The sequence below is a fragment of the Anopheles darlingi genome, chromosome 3, assembly GCF_943734745.1.
Source record: "Anopheles darlingi chromosome 3, idAnoDarlMG_H_01, whole genome shotgun sequence".
Classification (NCBI taxonomy): domain Eukaryota; kingdom Metazoa; phylum Arthropoda; class Insecta; order Diptera; family Culicidae; genus Anopheles; species Anopheles darlingi.
The window spans coordinates 15,288,590-15,306,466 of NC_064875.1; the positions used below are offsets into that span (position 1 = coordinate 15,288,590).

General features: G+C 45.6%; 1 protein-coding gene across 1 annotated transcript in view; it reads right to left on the reverse strand.

Annotated features, from left to right (window-relative positions):
* LOC125953315 (CLIP domain-containing serine protease 14D-like) overlaps nt 1-17,877 on the reverse strand; it is a 122,080-nt gene that overhangs the window by 103,748 nt on the left and 455 nt on the right. The gene's annotated exons all lie outside the window — the stretch shown is intronic.

Genomic DNA, 17,877 nt, shown 5'->3' on the forward strand with positions numbered 1-17,877 from the left:
AACTAATAATCTATCTTAAGCATATTAATTTTTACTATTTTCAAATCCAAATTGCTTTTTTACGATAATATTACAATTTGATATGTTTCTTTACAAATTAATCTGAAATAGAGCCTTTTGTGGTCCTAAAAAATTCGTTTTTTAACAAACTTATGAGCGTTAATTGTACTGCTTGTTGTGATAAATTATTTGATCAATGATATGATATTGAAAAAAAAAGCGTCCATACCTTGTATGCACATCACGTCATATATGAAAGTATTGATTTTTTTTTGTATTTGAATCACACCACTCAACATTCATGGTTTCCTATCAAAAAAGGAATATTTATTGCACAACATCCCCTTCATCAAATCCACTAATTCGTGAAGATCATGCTGATCAGGTGTAATACAATAAAATTAAAAAAATTGGCAAACAAAGTTGATGCAGCTGCGCTTAAATGGCCGTTTGTTGCAGCAAATATACCCGTACGTTTGATGAGCGCTTGATTGGCGCTTGGGATCCCGATCCCGATCGCGATCGCGTCGCGATTCCTTCCAATTAAAAACAATCAAACCACAACCACGACGTTGGTTTCCTTCGCTGCTAATCGTGCGCATCATCCGCATCACGCACATGTGTGTGTGTATGTGTAACTGGATCCCGCCCAAACCAACGATCAGCATCATCAGCAAAAGAGATGATCATCGTCATGTTTAGCGATCGCAACGCAACGCACCCGCAGGCGTGTCATAATAAAAATGTTTCCAACCCTCCCAAGGAACACACCCGGGAATGTTGTGCGAAATTCTTCGCGAACGACCGGTTACGGAAGCCGCGGTCAGGCCTTGGCCAGGTCTTGGTCAGCAGCCGTTTGTTTTACACAGTTTGTTCCCCCCCACCCCTGTGTGTGCGTTGTTGAAGGTGACATATGAGAAGGCGCATTCGGCGGCCTGGGAATGAAGTGAGTGAAAGGCGCTCACCACGGGATACCGGCCCGGCCGTCGTGGGGTCCGGTGTGGTCCGATCATGGACAGGTTAAACGCACGACGACCCGAGACACACACACGCACGCGCAGACAGAATTATGAAGAAACAGAAGACCGGGCACCACGAAGCTTCGCGCGCGCTCCGGGAGCCATTACAATTTATCATTTCAGTGTCTTATAAATTTATCAATCAATCTGTCAGCAAACAGGCTCCGGGAGTGTCTGACCAAGTGGGTGTGTGTGTGTGTGTGTGGAATGCGGTAAGAGTGCGTGGGATGCCTCTAGCCGGTGGGGTTGCTGACCGCCCAAGCCAAGGTGTGAATAGATCGCCCGGAATGCAATCAATATTTGCAATCGCAGACACACTCACACACATTGCAAGAACACTTCAAGAAGATGCTGCTGATGATTTGCATATTGTGTGGTGTACGTGTCTGTGTCTGGACCCGGGGCCCGGAGGCATATGATTTATGTGTGATTGAAGGTGAGCGAATCGTGCTTAATCTCCTTACGGGAACGAGCCAACCACCACCATGCAACACTGAGTCTGAGCAAAGTGAAGACAATTAATTCAATGCACTGTGAACCACGTACCGACGTAGCATAGCGCATTCGAGGTTGCAGCATCATCATAACGGGGCTCCGATGTCGAGAATCGTGAAATTTAAAGCTGCTCGGTTTCGGATTCAACCGATCGATTAGGGCAAGGACATATCTCATGCTAATTAAACCGCAGCCACAGCTGACAGTAATTACCCGGGGCGATCACTTTGTCTTTCACCCAGTGGCTGGCAGTCTTTCCCGAAAAAACAAAAATTGACGATAAAAAGGGAGACAGAGACACCAAGAATTGGAAAGCAAGAGTGACACACCGGGGCAGGAGACATTACCAGCTTGCGAGTTCACGCGTCTTACGCGCTTGGCTCGAAATGGAAAGGCTTACCACCACACACACACCCGCGGAACACACGGATGTGCATGGGAAAAACATGGACATGGACTTGTTTATGAGGAGTAAGATGCGAAAAAGACGAAACGAGATCCGAGAGGAACACTGAACGCTGAGAGAACCGCAAAGATTGCGATCGTGGCATTCACCTTGATGCACATACGGTTAGTGGTGGTAGTAGTAGCGCTGACCTCTTACCTTATATTGCGTCAACTTCTTTTTCTGTTTTTACATTCGTCGCCTCTTTCTCTCTCTTTCTTTCACTTTTTACACTTTTGGTTGATGAATCGATAAAGATAAAGAACATTAAAAGGTGAAATAAAAATGGTAATGGGATACTTGCGGGTAGCTGCCTGGAAGTGGGACGAAAGGGGCTGGTGTATCGTGCCGGATCGGAGGTAACTTTTAAAATAAATACACTAACTTACGCTTGGAGCTGCGCCAAATACTGAAGCTGGCATCATTGGATCGATTTCCTGTTCCGGATCTTTGCCGGCGAATGCGACAGAATTACAGGACATGCTGGAGACAAAAGTCGTCAGTTTTTGGGAAGAGACGTAATAGAAATGGAATGAAAAATTTTGCAAAAAGATGTTTGCAAATGATAACGAAGCATTAAAAACCCAGTAAATGATCAGCTTTATGACTAGTTAAGGCAATCCGACAAAAGAATAAAACAAATAGATATGACAGATGATATAAAAGTCAATCAACGATTAGAAAATGCTATTTATCAACAGTTAATCTTTAAAATTTTGTTAAAACAACATAAAAGAAAGGAAGAAAGATTGAATAGACATCTCCCAAACGTAGAACGAATAAGAAGCTTCACGAAACAACCAACAAGTGTTAATAGAAGCTCGTATTATAAATGTCACCAAAAACCCCCGAAAAAAAAAAATCACTGCATCACACCATTAGGTGACGGACCACTTCCGTACGCTTTCGGTAGCTATCTCGATCCGCACGCTTCCCTTCTACCACCGACCCTCCTCCCCTCACCCATCACCTGGCTGCTGCTGTTCCAGTTTCGTGATTTTTGGTGCGAACAAAAATGTCTCATTTCGCGTGTCACCGCCAGCCGCACTGGCCGGACAGCTTCTCCCGATAATGTATGTGCATTAATCGGGCGCGCGAAAATGGTAGCGGAAGAACCAGAAGAAGAAGAAGAAAAAGAAAAAACCTCCCGAAGACACGAGGAAGTCCACCATCCATCACCGTCGGAATGGCAGAAGGAGGCGGCCACAGCCACGGGAATGCACGATCATAACAATAATCAATATTGAATTATTAATGTTATTCAATCGATATGTTGAAGCAGAAGGAGGCAGAATGGAGCAATCGTGCTTCAATCAACCGGCAAGGACCTGCCAGGAGCTCCTGGTTGTGCTCCTTCATTTGCTAGAAGCCAAAGCAGCACTGTCACGAGCACATCAGGAGTAGTGTCAATTGCCTGCATTCTTGTCGCATCGCGAAACCATCTCGCTTGTCAACGAAACAAACAAAACAAACCCGGGAGAAGAAGTGACAAAACAACAACGGAAACAGAAACAGCAACAGAAGTACGCGCAAAAAAACACACAACAAAACACCGAAGCAGCAGCAGCAGACACGGCCGCGATTTAATGATGACGCGAAAAGCTCCATAATTAATGAAAATGAAAAACAATCGAGTGCAGTTTTTGTCACATTATCAAGAGCTCGTGCTTGCACATAAAGGGGGGTTCAGACCAGCCAGAGCCGCCGAGCCAGAGCGCGCGAGGAATCGCGTGTGGAAATCGTATTCCGTTTTCCACTCATCCCTCTCCCCTTTTTCCACGTCGTGGTGATCGTGAGAAGTAGCGGGCATCAGCAGCAACCAGCAGCAGCAGCAGTAAGTGCAGTATAGCGTCGATGCTTATCAGATGATTGCGCTCGATATGCGTTGTCAATGCGTTGAACTTGCGGCTGCGTCGTCGCCTTCACCACAAGAAATAATGAACGCACCCGGACCCGGGCAGGGACAGGAGTGCTGGTGGGGGTTTATTATGTCAGGTTAGCGATGGTTTCGGGTGGATAGGCAAACTGGAACTGGAAATGGATGAGCTGGACGGACGAACGCTTCGCTTTCAGTTCGGTTCGATTCTGCACTCCTTTTTTGCGTCCGTTCCATTTCGAAAAAGTTCGTTTTTAACGGACTTCTTCTGCCAACGGATTCGCGGTTTTCTTTCTTTTCTCTCTCTCTTTCGATCCACAAACTGATAGCGGATCGACCAGAGGAACATGGGAAAAAGATTCCATAGAACATTCTACTGATACTGTTGCTGATGGCGGTGTCGGATGCTGCTGCTGGTGCTGCCGTTGGATGTGAAGTGGAGTATCATGTTTGAAGTACGACTAATTAATCAGCTGGATAAGGTGGTGGTTTTTGCGCCGAGGGGTCCACGAGGGGCCTCCGGAGCGGGTGGCATGTTGATGCTGATGATGTTATCAAATAATAAATATTTCTACCCGCATCGCGAACGACCATCGGCGGTATGTATTCAATTGCTGCTGCTGCGAGGAACTTCTTGCGTTGGATTTTATTCGAGAAAGGGCCCCCAAGATAAAGATTTGTGAAAGGGATAGGAACTATAATAAACAAGATAAAATAATGTTATATCAACACTAGCTTATAAATCAAGGCTTAAATGCGTTCTCACTGTGTAAGTTTGCAGGCGAGAAGTGATTTTAATAGATGCCACTAGATTTAGCATTTAAAGCTGGAGCAGAATAAATCTGCTATTAATTTAAAGGGTTTCAAAAGTTGTTTCAATTTTTTGATCAGACTCACCATCTCACTAAAAGTAAAAAAACACAATCAGCACAATGTTACAGTGTGAACAGAAGGAAATTAATACTTCCTATGGGGAGGCTTTGGTTAGTTCGGGATGAAAAGCGGTTCCTTTTTTAAGATTTTATGTGAAGAAACCGTTCAATTTTAGCTTTTTACCTAAATTTCATATAAAACTACAATTGTTCAAGGATATTCGGTGGAATTTTGGGAAAGCTTTGTCAAAAACTACGTTTATGACATCCAATCTAGAATGGTGAGTTTGTAAAATGTTACTTTCATGATGGTTACGGTGACCATCATAGCATTCTGCTGAATTATTGGAAATATACAAAACAACCCTCCCTTGTTAGATTATGAGTTTACCAAGAAAGCGTCGTAGATTTTTTGAGGAATTTTGTCAGCTTTGCTTCGTTTGATCCAATAAAATTTATAAGTAAATGTAAATAAAAACAATTAAATGCCCCAGCCCTCTCTTAACAACTATGGCCTCAAAAGTTATCGTTTTGTATGATTATTTCTGCAGAAGAATTGCAAATTCAAAATATACACGTTTATTAAATATAACAAAATCATTTGATGTGAATCAAATTTACTAAAGCATATGCCTTGATCATATAATCTCTAAAGCTTAATAAGCCAAGTGTTACAACTTTGTAGCTCAGAAGGCACTTTTTCTGTGTCAACGCTTTCATAGTGATGTTGAAGTGTCATGAAGCGCATAGAAAGCAGTCTTTTTGACAACAATAACCCTCCAAAAACGACATTATTCGCTTTACTACGTGAAACCTTTCATTTAAAAATACATCCAAATGCAATCAAACCGCTTCCAGGCTCGGATCCGGACGAGGAGGGGGTCCATAATTCCGCTAATATCCCTTGATGCCAGACCAGACGTGATTTCCCTTTCTGCCTAAATGGAGTAATAATCTACCCTTCAATTAGGCAAAAGTTAAACCCATTTTGCGAATCCAAAGTATCCGCAGATCCCTCCCCCACCCCCCGAGGGAGTAGCTAGAGTGCCACTTGACACATTTTTGCCGCGGCCTGCGACGAGCCGATCATGTCGACCGGACCGACAGTTATGCAATGTCGCGTCCGCCGACAGGCCTTTACAGTAAATTGCAACTTTCCGTTTCTGGCCTTAAATCCAATGGCCAAAAAAAACTCAACGCCCCATAATCGGTACGACCGGTGGGGAGGCGGTAGGTCGGGCCCTTGAGGGTTGAGCTACATAATAAAGAAAACAAAAAAAGCAACCACGCGAAGAAACGAAGAAACTTGATTTAAACCTCAACCGCACCAATTTATGGTAGCGTTCCCGGGGCGAGCCGCCTTGACAGCAGCCCCGTGGCCGCGTGTTGTTTTTTCGGGTTTTGCGGGGCGCACAGTGCAATCAACCAGCAACGATCTGGACCAGAGACCAGACGGCATCACCACTCGGATCGGAGGTGATCATCTGGGGCCCATGAAAACCCATTATTAAAAACATGAAACCTGCGCTCGCGGGTTTCGCTCATTTTGCGAAAGCGAAAAATCGAAATATGTCGCGTGTGCGTTGCGTGTGCATGTGTGTGTGTCCAGGGCTTGTATCTAATCCCTCTCGCGTCCCAACCCGATGATGTGAATGGAAAAACCATTTCTCCAAACATGCGCAACGAGGCCACCCGATGAACGGCGTTGTCAACGATCGTACCTCGTCGTGTCACCTGCGTGCCCTGGGTGATCCAGGTTGTGTGTGTGTTCGACATGGTTGGAATGTATGTTGACAAGGGAACACTTTTTAGGAAGCCCAAACAGAGTGAAGTGTCACGCAAGCACCAGACCAACGGTTGTGGCCACAACTTTTCCTTTCCGTTGACTTTAACTCGCGCCAATCCAATTGCGCCATCTTTGACCACCGCAAACGGAGGCCTGGAGTGGTGGCAAGAAAAACCTAATCAAAATGGCCATGTAAATTTTTATTACCTCCTGCTTCCCGCCGTCCCCTTTACACCCCTTGGTCGGCGCAACGGAATTGGTTCGAACGCGGCCACAATCTCGAGTTCGATCCGCGCGCAACCGTTTAAGGCTCGCTCGATCCGCGCCATCTTGCGTAACGGTGCAACCGTGGAGGCGACGGTGACACGCGCGGAGAGCATACTACCGATCGCCTCTAGGACCCTCGAGGCAGCCAGCCTTTCGTGTGATCAGACGGACTTCGACTCCAAACTCCGAACAACGTGCATTGTGCTCCACTTTTGCTGTTTCGATCTTAATTGCTGCCGTTTCGTGTCGAGCGAAAGCGTCGAGCGTTTTCTGCACGTAAACACACGTAAAGCGAAGCGTCTGTGGCCGGTCGGAGCGATCGATAAGAGCGTTCCAGGGCTTTGGGACACACGATGATGATGATGATGACCGGGATCAGGGAAATTCAAAAGGGAAATGGAGTCTAGCAGCAGCCATCGTTAAGCGTGTTGAGCATAAACGGGGGGAAGGTTGTAGTTTTTTGCTGGCAAAGGATAGATATTGATGCGAACGATTCATAATGTGGCGCATTTATTCGGACCAGCGCGTCACGTGTTTGAGCGTCATTAATTGGGGAGAGTAAATGGATCGCAAAACATTTATGGTTGATGTTCAAATACTTTGCAAGAATGGTTATGCTGCATAGAGTTGGAGATGATAATATGTGCAATAACGGAAATGTTAAGTTGTTGGATGAACAGGATGCCGAAATATTATATAAAAATTACAAACATTTCACATAACGTGTGAACAACAGTAACTTAAACGGAATACAATACTACGATGACAGGAAAAAAATAACAGAAACACAAAATCAGAAACGCAAAACCATTCTATTGCATTCTATTTCTTCGTTTTGTAGTTCATTTGACATGACTAAAACTGCTAACTTAAATAGAAGATCTATTACTAATTGCCAATTGTTTATTGATTTCTTAAGTTGAAAATAAGATACGTAGGTTTCTTAAGATTTACATAGGATCCTTTGAATAAGAAACTAAGGAAACAAATTTACAATAAAAATACAAATTTACAAATTTAAAAAGAACAGTTTGTTTAAGTTTAAGAAATATACATTTGCCCGTTTATTGAATTTAAACAATATCGAGTGTTTCTTAACAAACATCAAAAGCTTCTGGCAACCGTTTTGCATATAGTTTCCTAAACTTTTCCTCCCTTTTTATGACACAAACCAAATTGTCACACAACCCCAGGGTAGGGCCATGAAAGTCCTGATCCACAGGATCAGGTTTGGCCGAGATTGGTGTAATGGAATTATCTGCCAATTCCTTTGATGATCCCACCAAAAGTCTTGCTGCAGCAGTAAACAGTGCCGCGGCTCGAGGCCCGAAGGTCGAGTGGCCATCCCCTCGATAGTTGGCTTCGGATCTGTGGGACCAAGTGAAAATGTGTTTTAAATTACATCAGCGGCAGCAGTAATCTAACCCCATCAATGGGGCTTGGGTTCAACAGCGATTGCAGTGTCTTGCCACTTGGACTTGGATCGGCTCCAGAACGGCTCGAGAACCGTAGCCGATAAGGACGCAAGTAGCGCAACGTACGGACGTGGCTTAAGGAAGTTCGCATAACTTACTGACGGGCGCCGGTCGCTGCCGCTGAGACGCTTTTCATCGGATAATTTGATTATGTGTGTAAGCGTTGGGGGCCCGGTCTTCAGAGCATCTCGCGCTGGATTGCGGCATCTTCTGGATCCCGTCAAACCAACCACGAAGTTGGGATTCGATAAAAACAACCCACACTCTCTAGGTCTAGGGCGCGATCATCTCTTCACTACTCACCACGCTGGACGAGACGTCCAGCGACGGCAAAAGTTGTATCTTCCAGAACTCCCTCCAGGCTTGGTAGCTCTCTTCAACCTTCTGCTCCCTTTCTACCGATACTGATGGAATGTATTATTTGCTTAACTATGTTTTCTGTCGAAAGCGGAAAAAGTGAAGCCAAAACTTCTCCATAATCCGCTTGACAGTCAGTTTGGGGAGATGGAGATGCGCTCCAAGGGGTAGTGCAGCAGTCAGGCGAAATATTGCTGGCCACTTTATTGCTGGATTGCCACCGTCGGGTTGCCGTTGGTTTGGTCTGGCCGCTCGTCAGTCGTCGCCCTAAGTTTGTTATGTTGCTGATTACTTTGGCAGTTTTAAAGTCCCGCGTACAGCACTCCACTCCCGTCGAAATGAGTAAGGGCGACGTCTCATCGTCTTCATTTTGGTTTCTACTGTTGTGGTGAGAGAGATCGTGTGCCTGATTGACTTTCGGTTCGGCTGGGATGCTGACGGGGAACGCATTGGAAGCATATTTCAGCAAAACTTTAATATGCATTCATCGGTGTAGAAGGTTGCGTACGACAACAGCATTGATGTCGTTTGTCGTAATGGTATCGGAATCTAAATGAGAATTTCTGATTGATTAGGCACAAAAATCGAGCAGGTTTATTGCTTCCAGACAAAACAGCACCATTCTAATCTTCCAAGAAAGCCGTTCCATCTAATCAAAACCATCAATCAGAATATTTTACTGACGCATCTCGGGTCAACACATGTCGTTAGGAATCACTTTTCATGCATTCCAAAGTCTGGACACTTTGCTAAACCAAAATTGTCCTCTATCATTCTGAGGAATGAAATGTGAAACAATATGGAATCTGATATGGAAAACCAATTCCTTGGATCACTTGGAGTGCATTCAATTTCTTTATCCGATGGAATGTGTCACCGGTTACAGAAAATGCTTGGTGCATTTTCTTCCATGAAATAATTTCTATTCCACAAACACATGTGTTCGATGCAATTTCGGTTCATAAAAGCTCAAAATGAAATATTTTTAATTATTTTTCCCATCAACACAACTCAATAAAAGTGCAATACTAAAAATAGATCGATATTTAATCACTATTTTGTTCTCCAAATACTCCCTAGTATTGGAAATAAAAAGTTTCATTTGATAGTTCTGCAAGTTAACCCCTTTCATGGTCCCTATTCTAAGACTTCTCGACGTTTTAAACTGTTTGCATAACCGCCACCTGAACAACCGACTGTGTAAAGCGACAGATTGTTACCGTCATTATTTCTCCGCAACAAAAAACGACATTATTTCCGGTGTGTGTTTGCATCATTTAGCGACAGCGCCGCTTGCCCATTGCCTCATAAATGAGGCACACACGCTTCAAGCACAAGCACATCGTCCCTTTCCATCCAGGCATAAGTCAACCACCCAGGAGCATTAGAAATTGGTACGTTGCCTCGATCGATTTCCTGCCGCTGTCACTGTCGCACTGACCTTGCAAGGTGAGTTACGACCTCAATATCCACTGAACCACATTCGCACAAGCACCGTACCGCATGTGTAGTGTAGTGTCAAGCTAGCCGTAGCCGCTTGTCACGTAGCTGTCATTCAGAGCAATCAAATGCAGCTGAAATTGCACCGCAAACATTCCGCACATACCACCATCGTGGTGGAGATGGTGGTGCTGCACGCTTCACGCGATCCATTATTCGTGCGCAAGGATGCGCCAACTGTTAGCGGACGTTGGCGTGTTGTGTCTAGTTAGTGTCCGCGCTATCTGGTCGGTGGTCGCTTCCGGAGCGTGACCAGCGGCCGAGGCACACACACACACACAGGATACATAATAACGTGCACACCTCGAGCACCATTAAGGCGGTCCGGTACGGTTCCTTCTTTCCGTGTCGAGCTGGCTGCAGGATCCATACTCGCGAGTGACCAGGACAAGAGGGCTTGGGGTTAGAATGTCATTATGCGTTTGTCCCCGTTTTTTTTCACAATCATGTGGCCCACTTTGCCCTTATCTCGACATGGAATTGAGTGACGCAGAGTACCTTAATGGATTGATGATTTTTACAATTAGGAAGTTGTGTGAAGTGTGAAACATTATACGGTGGTATAATGTGTCGGTATTGTTTTTGTCCCTCTCGATGGTATAGTTACTGTCACCAGAAATTAAAGGCTAGAAGTGGAGAGAGTGTATCCTACACCAAACCGGCACCATCGAGCAACGGAAGCCCATTTCCCTCTACCAATCCGTTTGGGTAACGGAAGGCCTTCAACCGTTTCATGGTGATTGAAGTTTCAAATCGAGGAATCCTTACAAATCCCCCCAAATTCCCGGTTCCCGAAAACAATATCACTAAACGGTGCACCGGAGCCAGACCTTCCTGAACCTGGAAAAGCCTGATCGCAAGAAATCAAGAACCAATCGAATGGCGACCGGGGAGAAAAGGGAAGCATAATTTCAATAATACCCCCGAACGCACCCAGTGAGCATCGAAACGCGGTAACTTTAGTAGAACGAAGGTAATACCTCATCCAACGATCTTTTGTCGGCTTCACCGACACACCGACGGACCGAATGGATCATTTTGAACGCTTGAACCTATCACAGACCCCTCGACACGACTGTATCGATTCCACACGGAACACACGTGGCCTCATTTAAGGGCCACCCCCTGAACGAAGCCCCGTTCTCCCCAAGAGAAGTCAATTGCCCCAAGGTGAGGTGCGAATCGGCGATGAAATGGATCCGGTTCCCTTCTGAGTTTTGCGTGTGAAGAAGTCTCACAAGAATTCCGCCAACGACGGTCATAGCCTGCTTTTTGGGGGAAACATTTAACACCTCGATACGGCATAGTGATAGTTGGCAGAAAAGTTTCGAAAATATGATGCCACACAGTCCGTCCGATGGTCCGGGGTCGCAGACAACTGACCCCAGATTGGATTGGATGTCTAACGATCCTCGGGGACCCTGGATCCAATAAAAATAAAATCCAGTAAAGTACCGTGGCGGTTAAGAATCCATTACTGCTGCACTCGCACCGCACTCCTTGTTTTATGATGCACTTTGCGTCCGCCATCAGCCAGGTGAACCGTGGCTCCCGCCGATAAAGTACGGACCGCCATAAAAATGCATCATTTTGTGAGTAATTAAGCGAACGACCAGCCGGTGGCTCTTTGCGCTGCAAATGTCTCTGTTTTATCGCGGTGCTGCAGCTTAGTGGCGGAGACTGACCTCCGCCCGTCACTCACTCGATCAGACCCGTGACATTGACTTCCATTACCGATGACGAACTACTCGCGTGTCTGTGTGTGTCGTTACCAAGTATTACGGACATAAACTCGGTATCGCGCTGTCTGGAATGTCAACTGAAAGACGGAGTGTGGCGCGTAGTACACTACTAAACCTTGTACTGACTCATGCCCCAATGCCCGAATGCCACCTTGGCGCACATTCTGTTGAACCTTCGGCGTACAAGCGAGAAGCATGTGAGAAACGCGCATCCCGACGACGACGACGACTGTGATGCACTTTGGCGATAAGATGGTCACCATGGTTTTTGTTCGAAACGAAGCGATCCAATCAGCAGATCGCTTGCTTTGCTCTGCGCTACGATGCTCTGGAGAAGGTGTTTGCTCTGACATTGATTTAAGGGTTCGCAACCGGACCGGAACCGTGTAGGAACCGCCGTCAAGGACACCTAATCTGCCACGAGGAAGACACACGGTGGTGGTGGTGTTGGTGGTGATTGTAGACATGGTTCTGAGATTTGTCCGGGATTACATGTCCGGGGAAGTGCCCAGGCGGTCCAAGGTTTTTGGGTGCCGGTGGTGATGGTGGTGCATTTGCATTGCGCTGGACACTTGGTTCCGGCGACACGGAATCCGGAACGTCTGTGCCCAAGAAGTCGCTGAAAGGGCTCAAGAAGCGGCTGTTCATTAGGCGACGGACGACAGAAGGAGTTGAGCGTCTTTGTAGTGATGGTGTCTAGTGTTTGAGGCTTTTGTTTTAATTTAACTCGGTGCCGCTGCTGCAGTGTTGTGCTTCACACCGGGCATCGTTCCGTTTCGGATTCTGGTGCCGGAACAGCAGCAGTGACCTTCCTCACTGCCGTGCGAACATACCTTTTTTTTGTAAAATCAGACCAAGTGCAGAAATAAAGGGAACAAAAGGAAAAATAAAGAAGCATTCGACCGGGGCCAGGGATTGGGGGTTTTATGTCTTATGCTCGTTGCTGCCACATTTTTTTTCTTTCTCCAACATATTTTTTGTTTTGCTTTTGTTTTATTTATTTCTCCCATTTTGCTTCGTCGTCGTCGTCGTTGCATTTTTTCTGCTGCCGTTGTTGTGTTGCGTTGCGTGCTACAGATGTCTGGCGAGTTTGTTGTTTTGTTTGCACTCATCTTCCTCCGTTCACCGACATTTTTTTCCGTTGTTGTTGTTGTTGTTGCTGTTGCTCCATTCATTACTGGAATTCGCTGTTTAGCTTTTTTGTGCACCCACCGCACCCATTGCAAGGATAGCCCCCGGCGTGTGGGGGAAACCTGGACCCTGGAGGCCGGGCTGGAGGTGCTTTCGGCTCCTTAAACGGTTTAATTAAAAGGTAAATTGCTGTTTGCTTCTTGCCCTGCCAGTAGTCTGGAATGGCGCAAGGTATGCAAGGCAGCAGCAGCAGCAGAAGAAGAAGCCATTACGAGGCTGGCGTGGCTGGTGCTATGCCGGTGCTTCTATGCCCCGCGGTGACTGCCGCTATGTGACACTGCAAAACGCGCTAAACGGAGCGCGGCATAGCGAAATAATTAATTCGTTATTATTTTTAGCAAAACCCGGAGAATGCAAACTATGGCCCAGGCCCATAGTTTGCATTCTGACGCGCGTAAATGAGAGCGAGGGTGCTGGTGGTTGCGGTGGTTTTTTACTTTTGGTTTTTTCGTTCCGCTTTTGTTTTTGTGCTGCATGATGCTTTAATGTTGCTCCCGATTTGGCAAACTCCTCCATAACAGCTCCGTGCCTATGGTACGGTACGGAGTTGTTTTTACCACATTTGGTGGGTTTAAGTGCACCCAAGGTGTCTTAAGTGAGCGTTGAAATGAAAGGAAATGCCATAAGTTATGCAACGAACCTTTTATTAAATAAACTGGAGCTGATAGATAGTGTTGATTGGCTGGTGACCATGAACTACTTTCTTTTCAATTTAACATCGTAACGACTGTAATTATGATTATGTTTTCAAAGACTATCCACATAAAACAGTCCATTTCAGCTAAATTAACAACCTGGTTGAGTGTTTTAACATTAGCTAGCAGCACCAACAAGGCTATAATAATTTCCAGCACTGACAGAACATGCAAGCAGAGCTCTGGAAGTAACGAATTTTGAAGATCTAGTGGGAAGCTGGAAAGCGATCTTGTTTTATTTATTTCCTTGCATTGCTTGTCTTATACTTCGTATATTTACTTTTATGAATATTCATTCATATTCGTATTCATACATAGTCGCTCAACAGTGTGTTAACTTTTCTTTCCTATTTAATTATGTTCATGTGATGGCGTTTCTCACTATTTGTCCATGTTACTTTTTCTGTTCAATTATGCTCCGTATTATTTCTCATGTTTGGTGATTCTTTTTTAATCATACAGCTTATTAAATTACTTTTACCCCAAAATAAAGCAACTTCTCGATAGCAGCCCTTCACAACGAAACGATGACGAATGACGACTTGTTAACCGCCACCGGTTAGCATAAACGGCGAAAGGCAGTATGATACCCGCATGCAAGTGCCCTTCCACCCCAAAAAAGGGAACTCCACCATCACCACCACCACCATCACCGTGGAACTTAACTAGCCATTTTCTTCGCACGTCACACCTCCCCCGGCGCTTATCGCTTCACACCAATTGGATGCCTTTCGGTTGTGGTTCGTTGCCGTGGCGTTCTGTCATCGATGCCAATCAATGCAAAGTGGCTGCGGGACCATAAGCGGTATCGGTCATGCCGGCCGGGCCCCGGCAATGTAAGCATAACTTTCACCACCTCACACACACACACACACACACACACAAGTACCAAGGGGGGAAAAGGTAAAGAGGCTGGTTACGGTGCTGCGCTAACAATGCTTCAATTTACTGTCCACCATATATATATATATTTTGCTGGCCAAGAAACTCGCCGGCATTCCCGCCATTGCGAGAGATGCAGATGATTGCAGCCAGCAGCAGTATGATCCTGGGCTCTCGACCACACTCCACGAGCGGCGCAATGTCGCTTGCGGGGGTTGCCATAAATTACGGGCTGGTATGCTCGGTATTGCTCCCGTGCCCTACGGGTGCTTCCGATGCTGGACGCTGGTCACCATCATCCTGCCTGCCTTGGTGTACGGTACCAGCAGCCCAGGGTGATAAGGTAGCAGCAGGATTAAAGCCGAGAGGGAAGGGGAGGGGGTAAGCTTGAGGTAACCGTAGATTGAGTGAGTGAGAAAGCTTGCCCCGAAGAGACAAATGGTGGATTGTGGATTGTCGAGAAACTTGGAACCGGGCCACCCTTGGTCACCATTTGCGTCACCAAACCAACCGGAGTGCTGAGTGACGGAGTAGTGGCGAGGAAGACGAGATAGTGGTGGTGAGACGAAGAGAAGACAAATAATTATAATTTTCACGCTCAACACTAATACTTTCACCGGAGGTTCCCGGTTGCCATAGTAACCATATGTCCTGAGGCAACTGAGGCGCTCCAGAAGCTGCTTAGTTCATTCGTTGCTGCTGTTGTTGTTGCGAAAACGTCATTCAGTAGATTCAGAAAGAAAAGGCTAAAGAAAAGCAAAGAGAGAAAGAGAGAAAGAGAAAGAGAGTGTGTGTGTGTGTTTGGGGTGTCCTCTCACACGTTCGGTTGACCTCACGGCGAAAATCTTCCATGGAACCAACTATAATGGCGGCGGCCACGTTCGGATCAATCGATCGATCGGACGATGGCGATTGCGCCCGATGATGCTGCCAGCATTCTAAACCACCATCATGGACTGCCGCCGGACGAATGCCAACGAAGCAACCAGAGGGACCGGCTGCCGGTAATTATCACTTTGCAAACATGGACACACCTGGGGGACCCTGACCAAGGAGGCTGGCCAGGGGAGATGCTTATCAGAATCCCGAGGCGCCCAAACAAGTCGTGCCACTCACCGCACACACACACACTGACACGAAAACCCTCCCTAAAAACAATCGCGGAGGTCAACAACGGCCGACCGGTTGCATCCCGGTCGATCCGTCTCGGATCGGATGTACCAGCATCCTTCGGCAGGTCGTTGCGCCGCCGCCGCCGGTCTGAAGATGAGAAAAATTTTAATTAATTAATCAAGATGTAAATTAGTGGATAGAACATGAAGCATACACACACACACACACACACCGGGGCGGTTCACGGGGAGGGGGGAAAAGGGGAGGAAGGAAGCCACGACGGTATCGGCAGCTCGATCAACGAGCGAAACCGTGTTGTCGTTGCTGCTGCTGCTGTTGCTGAGGTTTTCGGAGGTGCCGGTTTGTGGGAATCTCACGCTAGCAGCGAGCGAGGAGATGATGTGTTGCCGTCGTAGCGAAAGGATGAAGCAGGGTGGGCAGAGATGGGCATTAGAATGGCAATTCCTGCGATCGGCATCGACACCGGCATGCGGTATGTGCAGTTACAATTATGGGAAAGCGATTCTGGCAAGCGCTTGTCTCGGAGAGGGATCATCAATAAATTATTTATTCTTCGACAGTTATGCTCGTAGGACAAAGTCTACAGCATAAATTAAGATGAGGAGTGGTTTACAGAAACAGTTAGAAGAGTGTCTTCATCTTAATCAAATAGTTTAATGATTGAAGGGCAGCTACTACTGTGGAACAAGTGATCAGCTATTGGATAAATGGCAGTTGAAACAAGTTTTGGTTAAAGTTAGCATTAAAACCATCAACAATAGCATTAACTTACTCTGAATAGAAATAGTATTTCATCTTAACTGACACCTGCGTCCTTTAACCTATTTTCAAAAATAAAATCATATCCAACGGTTCGAAAACTTGTTGATAAATAGGTATTATATCGTTTGTTTATCCAAATTCAGTCATGAGCTTATCAGAATCGATTTTTTTATGTTCATTTTGCTTTTTAAATTTTCACTCAATTCTGATCCTTTCAAACGTATTGCGTAATCCGTTTTAAATTTTTTTTTGTAATTTTTTTTAAGAACTTCATTTTTTGCAAAATTGTAGAGACCATTCTCTTTACGGTTCAAAAAGCTACCAAAAAGTTAAAAATCAAAATCTGCACTAAACCTTGGCATGACCAACTGAAAATAAACTTGTTATCTAACGAAAGATTATTGATTTTTCACATATGATCGAGCAAGAAGCGAAAACGGACACTGAATAATGTGCATTTTTCCTGGTATATGCTGCGATTGTTGCCAATTATTAACTTTTTGGTATTCATCAAGCTCTCTCTTAATATTCTTGAAAAATATGCCTGGAAAATAACGTTTGTCTATCAGAGTTCTCAAACAGTTCGAACATCCGTTTTTGGCATGTGTGTATCTAGTGTCCTGACTGCAACTCTTAATAACTTTAACTCTTAATACCAAAATTTGCATAATTCAGGCTGTGTTTAGAGGTATTTAAAATAGGCAAAATTTAAAAATTTACTTTGAATTGTATATTTACCCTCCCTATTAATGCTTGCTGCTCGGACTAATGAGACAAAGGTCTACGCTAACGACCTGAAATAGCCTCCGGTGGTTTCACTGTGCACTAGTCGACCCAACAATATCAAACCAAGAATGCTTCTTATGCGTTACCTCTCTTTGCCAATCTCTTCCCAAAACAAGATTCCACCTCTGACCACCTCATCCATCCAGCGCAGTGCGTACAGACACATCGACGCTGTGTACTCTGGTGATAATGGGAAGGAAATGTATAATGAATTGCTTATGAACTCAGTTATGACGTTATGGTGGCGAGGGGTGAGGGGAGCCTAGAGCCTAGAGCTAGAGCCTCAGCTCAAAAAAACGCCACCACACCACCAGAAGGCGCTGCAGAAGCAGCAAAACGAGGCAGTAGTTAGGCAGCCAACGAGACTCTGCGCCTTGCCATTCACATAGCAATGCATCAATCGTGCCCGGAGGGTTGAGGCAAGCCAGGGCAAGCAACAACAACGACGACGATGACGACGATGGTGTTCCGTGTGGCCAGCAGGCAAATGACACGCCATCTCATGGCAACGTGAGAGAGCTTCTGGTTGGAGAACAAGAAAAGTGTCTACTTCTTACTGTTCACAGTGACACACACGCACACACTGATACACA